The sequence below is a fragment of the Syngnathoides biaculeatus genome, chromosome 3 (assembly GCF_019802595.1).
Source record: "Syngnathoides biaculeatus isolate LvHL_M chromosome 3, ASM1980259v1, whole genome shotgun sequence".
Lineage (NCBI taxonomy): Eukaryota > Metazoa > Chordata > Actinopteri > Syngnathiformes > Syngnathidae > Syngnathoides > Syngnathoides biaculeatus.
This window is the reverse complement of record NC_084642.1, coordinates 17922301-17929815: the sequence shown is the minus strand read 5'-3', so window position 1 is coordinate 17929815 and position 7515 is coordinate 17922301. Positions and strand designations below refer to the sequence as shown.

Here is a 7515-nt window from a genome sequence, read left to right as displayed (position 1 = left end):
ACACACTAGCGCATATATTTATACATGTTGAAAAGGGTGGTATCATGTGAACTTTAAAGAATTGGCTTTGGGCTGTAAATAAATCCCAAATGTATGATTAAAGCTTCTGAAATCATGCATACCTTTTGTTTCCGAGAACTTTTCCTACAGCGCGTCACATGATGACGGCCCCTTCAAACAAACCCACACAATTACTCTCCTCTCTCAGCCAGAGGGGAGAAATTCCCATGTACACATAAATGGCAGTTGGGATTCTTTTTGATTAAACGGGTTGAAATTATGCACAAAGACGCGATTCTGTGTAATTAAACTAATTAAAGAGCATCATTAATAAAATATCAGGCATGCCAGCTGTTTACAGTGTGCGCTGGGGGGCCCGGGGACGTGAGGAGACGGGATGGCGAGCTACATTGTGTTTTTTAATATGTGCTTTTAAGGGTACCCTGTGGTGGTGGTGGTGGGGGGGGGGGTGCTCTCTGGGGATGGGGATCCCGCAGAGGCAACAACAGTAATATCAACAACAAAACTTCAATGACAACCTACACATAGTGGAGAAATACAATGTGCTTTTTTTTTTTTTTTTTAAAAGGATATGTAGTATAAGTCAACATTATTGCTGTCTTTTAACTTTTAAATATTTTTGAGGATTCTAATAAAAGCAACTATCCAGTACTAGTTTATTTTTTTATCATTATTATTTCAATTCTCAAAACTCCAGTAAATATTGGCTGCTTCTTGATGTTAAATTGGACTTGCATGAGATGGATAACTTTAAAGATGAATGTGGTGTGATAGATGTTTATTTCTTTTTTAAATCTAAATTAGGTTTGTTTATCTTTAGGTTCTTATTTCGGGTGTCAATCAAGTTTTGGCATTTATATACTGTATAAAGTGTAGTAGTCAAGTAACTATTGAAATGAGTAGGATTGGTGTTTGTATAGTCAACAATATAATAAGGAATATGTACTGTATTTTTTTTTACACTTATTAGATGAGTTATTATACATGACCTTTTTAAAGTGTATAGTAAAGAACCTGCAATGACTACAAAAAAATCAGTCAAAAATCAAGTAAAAATGTGTTTAATTAAAAAAAAACATTTTATAAGGGTTATTTCCGTGACTTCACACATTTGCCCCCCCACTAGAAGATAAATATGAAATCCACTTAATATTTAAATAAAAGGATATGTATAAAGCACTGCATTTTCACCTCTTAGATTAAAATATGATTTGAAAAAAAATATTTACACATTTTACTTATTTCCAAGTCACGACCTCAAGGAGTATATACACTGGGTCAAACATTTTCCAAATATTCCAGAAAACAAAAGCCCGCTTTTTTTGCCTTTAAACATGTGTCACGCTCCTTTCATGCACTGATCCATGAGGCCCGACCCCACTGATAGCCAACATGCTGATAAAGGAGCGGCGGACGTGGTGAAATAGAGCCCAATTAATAATGTATTTGTGTCCCGCCGTCTGGCCCCAAGGACGGAAGTGCTGAAAAAATGGAGGTCATGCATCCTCTAGAGTGGTCAGCGATACCTACACCCCCCCCCCACACACACACACATACATACATACACCCCCATTTGTATGAAAATACATGTTTGTGTGCATTACGTGGCGTAGAAATAGCGGATTTGTCCACACGCACAAAAGCATTGCAACGAGTGCGTCCGCGCTATGTGAGTGTGACGGATGGCGGTGGAGGTGACCTCTTAAGAGCGGTCACTGGCGAGGGTCCTCATCTGACCTTTGGCCACTTAGACACATTAATCACCCTCCTCCCACTCCTCGCTTTTATCAGCCTTGCTGAAAGCTACTGTCCAGCCTCTATGCCTGAAAGCCCCTCTTCTCCTCATCAACCCCCCCCAACGAAACCATTCATAAGGCTCTCATCAAGCCCTCGGACCACAGGTATCACTCTATCACTACACGTTTATCAGGTGAGGGGGGGCTGCTCTTATCAGTCGAGAAGGGTTCCAATATGGAAATGGGATCCCAGCCACTGATAACGCCGGCATGGATTATCCCAGGCTTTCCTCCATCAGATAGCCACACAGGAATGGTTACAGGCCGGAACATTCCACCATTGTTTTGCGGGCACTGCTGATTGAGGATGAGTTTAAAAAAAAAAAAAAAGTGGAGGGAGAGAATAAAAAAAGAAAAATAAATGATCTTAGTACACAGCTGTATCTATATGTTAACTTACCTACAGAATATATACAATATAAAGACACACAAGAGTGCATATCTATTTTTTGCATTTATTCCATTTGATTTCAGTACAATATTTTTTATTTGATTATATATTCTCATTTATATTGTTATGCACTTGTGTTTTTATTGTGTATTTACTTACACACCCATAACATGGTTTCTATGGAAACATATTGCATCTTTTGCACAAAAAAAAAATATTTCATATAGAAAGTATGTTCTCAGTGTATGTATTTTTTCAGTTTCTCAGCATTTTCTTTTTGGGGTACCCACACAGTTCCATAGATATCAATTCAAACAACATCTTGAAAATATCTCACGCGCACCATACACAATATAAAGTATGCAATCACGCACGCACGCACACTGCTGCCTCTCTCCTCAGCATGTGTTCAAACTAAAATAGGCCATTCCTAATTAGGACCGCACACAACCTGAGCTGTTTCTTCAAAGGCAGCCACTCTCGTGCTAATCTGAGGCATTGCTTCATTATGAATACTTCAAAGTCCCTACCGGCTGTCAAGCGGGGTTGTTGAGTGGCTCTGTTATTCGCGGGCCTGGTACATGGCGCGCATTGTTCCTGCATGTAACCAAAACACACAAAGAGCAGCGCAAACGTGATGACCTGCGTTAAGTTGCTTGCCCTCAGGAGTTGACTCGACACATGCGCTACAAAGTCTTTATGCAGCCAGACAGCTAAATATATACCGTACCTAAATTTATGACTGGCCTATGGCTGGCGAGACACGTGTAGTCGTGTGTAGTCAACACAGCAACTATAAACTCACTTTTGACAATAAACAAGGAATACCTCATATTACAATATGGTCCCATTAAACCTTTATTTTTTTTTAAATACGCATTGCGTTTGTTCTTGCCTGTGGCATCACAGTGATTATTATCATTTCTTTAGCGTGTTTGCTCATTAAAAAAAAACAAATCTAAAGTCTTGTAGTAGCGCGGACAATTTTTTATTGGTATTCTTAATATTACATATTAACTTGGGGTGGAAATGAGAGCAACGATAATGTGATGTCATTGACGTGTAAGGTGGTTGGTTGCTGCCAGACAACAGATAGACCAAATTTGAGACAAATGTGGTCATATTTTCTAGTTTTGCCAGATTATGTTCTGCATCAAACATTGCAGTTGACAAATTTAAATATGTATTCATTACAGTAGTGGTAGGAGCTACAAGAAGGTGTGGCACACTAAAATATGAGCGAGTGATTTTCATTTCATGTCTCACTCATGTCAGACTATGAAATTTGGATTGGTGGAAAAAAAATAACAACATAAAAAATAGCAGTAACAAATTTTTAATCCCCTGGAAATAACTTTACATAATTGTAAATATTTTGGATAATACCTGGGTATTGCACAGTTAGAGTAATGATATTTAAGGTATCACAAGCAAAAACATCACTATATCAATATTTGAGCCCAGAAAATAGGATTTGAAAAAATCTTCAGTTGGCTAGCCTTTGCTCAATATTTTTGTTTGTTATTATATTAAATAAATAACCCAAAGTCACATTTACCACCAAGATAAATTTAACATGTAAAATTCTTTCAGATGCTATTTAGAACAAACAATCTATTTGGAACGCGTGTATACCTTGGATTTTTGTTTTAATTAAAGAAAAAAAATTGTCCTTACAAAACTTTTATTTAGAAAGGCATTTTTTTACATTGATATTTTACAGTCATACAAGTTTAAAAATAAGTTAATCACTGTTACATAAGCTCCCAGTACTCCCATGCTTATTTGGGACAATAAATCTGACATTCTAAAAGTCCACACAACGTGAGCTATTTAATCTGACATGTTTCTTTATTTAGCGGTAGTAAAGTGTAACGTGCTGCCCTTTTACATAAGCTGACCATACAGCTATTTGACATCTGCCTTGTTCGGACAGCTTAGTATCTGTGAGCGTGTACACGTACACAGCTAAACAGATTTTAATTGCTCCTCTAAATAACTTTTTGCGGCGATACCCAAGAATGCAGACAGAGAGACATACAATACTGCCGAACACGTAGACATGAATGTTTTGTACGTCCGACACACTGTGACACATTTAGCCGAGTACCCAACGGCAAAGATTTAAATGCGACAAGAGTAAAGTCAGAAATCAAAGAGAAAAAAAAGTTACAATATTACATATCTTTGCAATTAAATATAAAACCCATACTCACATATAGTAAATGTCTCCCCCGCACCCATTCGAAAGTATTATTGTAGCAAAATTTGCGAATGTCTTTAGTGAGCTTCTGAAGAATGTAGTAATTCTACTTGGTGATAGACGAACCGGAGGTAATCGAGCTGGCTGAGTGCGTTCGATGGAAATATTTGGCATACACCCAAGTTCAAAAGCTCTCCTTCATTCAAAGAAAATAATATGTTGCAGCATTATTTGTTTTTTTCTGGGTATGAAATCTAGAGGCCGCTACCTGTAGCTCAAAAATGACTGGCAACACGTAAATACTTGAACAATTTCGAGGCAGTGGATGGTGTGGTTACACGTGTATGTTAACTGATCGCAATTGTACCACCTCTTTATCCACAGGAAAACCCTTATTTATTCATGCAATCTAAATAATTCTTTCTTATTAACAGTGAATTTAACTAATATTTGCATTTTTCTTGTCACGGCACAATGAGGCAACGCGGCATTTTGAGATTAAGGAGTGTAACTTTAAAGAATAAATGTGGCCTTGATGCTCGAAAATCACATTTGAGACATTTTAATGCTCTGTGTGCACCCTGTTCTCCTGACCGTCCCATTAATCCAGGGTGTAGTCTAACTTCTGTCCAAACGTCAAAAGTAGAAGCAGTAGAAAATGAACAGATGGATGGTTGTGGTAAAAGCAGGAATACAGCAGTACGTCCTAGTTAGTCATGCAACTGGCAAAAGCTGTTTTCTCCATTGATTAACTCAGCAGCGGTCACACCACTCATGGCCCTTCAAACTTCAAGCGAAGGCCATATGCTGAACCAGGGCCTTGAGACTGATCCGGGACAACATTGTCATCATGCTCAAATCTCCGTTTAATCGGGAATCTCCAGTTACTCCACAGTTAATAAACAGTAGATTAGAGCAAGCATTGTTATGCCTGACACACATTCCCACTTGACACATTCCCTTGGGGGCCGTTCTCTAGTTGGCATAAGTCAGACAACCCAAGTAGGGCGCTGGGGGGGGTTATATTATCCACTCCATTTCCAAACCTCAGTCCCAGGGTCAAACCTTTGTTACCTAGGGCACACACATACCAACAACTGGGTACAAAATTTGAACATCTATTCTCAATAATAATAAAAAGTCAGCAAAGACCTGATTTTCATCTGTCTTTTAAAGATTATTCTGAACCATTATTCAGTGACATGTGTTGTGAACAATGATTTTCCCGTTCTGATCTGCTCCAAAAGCGGCTGGGCTGGTAATCGTAAATGAGAATATTTCTGATTGCAAATCCCTACGCGTGTGTTCAACACCGAGTTCGGTGAAGTGACAGACTTCGTGATTTTGACGTGAAATGGAATGATATCCACTTAGGGAGTGACCTGAACCCCGCTTTGATGCCATACAGAAATGGAGGTACAACGAGTTGTGTTGAGTCTTAGCTTTACTTCTTCTTTTTCTTCTTCAACAGCTGCTGTTTCTTTTTCTGGAATGCCCTGTGGTTCCACACATTCCCTCCCAGGGCTGTCTTGTTACAATGACAATTTGTCATTTTTGGGGGGGAGGAGACTCACGATTGTCAGTGTCATCTGGGGATTTGGGCATCTTATGTATAGCACACACTATAACAATAACATGGGTGCCAATTGTTTCCTTGTCATACGAGGCGATTTCCACATTTTAAAAATTGATTACGATGTTCCGATTCAGTATGGGCTTACGGCCATGCAACTCTGATAACGCCCGATTTCGTCAGATCTCGGAAGCTATGCGTGTTTGGCCCTGGTTAGTACTTGGATGGGAGACCGCCTGGGAATACCAGGTGCTGTAAGCTTCTCTCCCCGGCTAAATGCTGAGGGGTTGCGTCAGGAAGGGCATCCGGCGTAAAACTGTGCCAAAGCAAATATGCGTTCATCTAAGATGACACACTGTGGCGACCCCTAACGGGAAAAGCCGAAAGGAAAAGAAGAGGTTACAAATCAGTATGTGCGTAAACCCAACGATCTCTACCTTCATGCCAGTATGATGTTTCTCCTCGTTGGGAAAATTATATCCGTAACGTGGAACAAGAGGCGGAGGTTAAAATTTGTGTTTGTCATGAATGACAATAGAAAAGATGTCCGACCGAAAGGTTACTTGGGTTACTCCACCGTCTGTCTGTCACCTCCATGCCTTTGGGGAGCTCTAATCACTTCACCCTGTAATTACCGGCCCACAAAGGCGCCCGTTAAAGTTCCCGTAAAATAAACCTGATGCCATTGAGACGACGAGACAGGCCCGTTCTTTTAATTAGAGCCATCCATCTTAACCTTGTCTTGTTGAGGTGAAATGAAGGTAGCCTGGGTCAAGCGCTCCAAAAAAAAAAAAAAAAAAAAAAAAACGTCCTTCACCCGTTGTCTCCGCTTGCCGCTGACTGGAGGACAATATGGATGCCGGCCCCCTGCTCGCGACGGACAACCTTTTGTTGGCCCGTTTGGCTGGCTCCTGGTAGGATTTTCCTGCTGAATGGGTTTCTTTTCTTTTCTTTCTTTCTTTCTTTTTTTTTCATACAGTGACACAATACTTGCAAGTCACAATGGGAACCTAACACTGCACGCATCGTCGCTGCATGTGAAACATGCAGTGGGTGACTATAAAAAATTAAGCTTGTACTGTATCACTTAACAGCTGTTGTGGGCCTGACGTAATGCTTTGAGTCCTGAATGGACAACTTGAGGCTTGTGGGAACGGCGTTTTGAACAATCTTTTTGAAATATTGGGTGTTGCTGAAAGAAGTATCGGGGATAACATGTTTTTCCAACTAATCCCTTGCTAAGCTTGATATCCTTTTGTGCGTGCACTTGAAGCCATATTCTTACCATCGGATCAGTTAAACCCTGATCAGAGTTGCGTTTCCACCGATAGTTAGATAAATAATATCACATCATAAGAGCATGTTAGGATGGCCATAGGATGAAAGTTGTAAAATGGTCATTCTTCTCTAACAGGAAGCGGTTGTAGCTAAATGAATTGTAGTCCTTGAACTGAGCTATAGATATCACTTAAAATTATGCTACATTATTCACAGATATTACCAAAGTGGAAACTAACATTCCAGACAAAAC

General features: G+C 39.6%; 1 pseudogene; it reads left to right on the top strand.

Annotated features, from left to right (window-relative positions):
• The first annotated feature begins 6126 nt into the window (after nt 1-6126).
• On the top strand, nt 6127-6245 carry LOC133498694 (5S ribosomal RNA; annotated as a pseudogene).
• The last annotated feature ends 1270 nt before the right edge of the window (nt 6246-7515 follow it).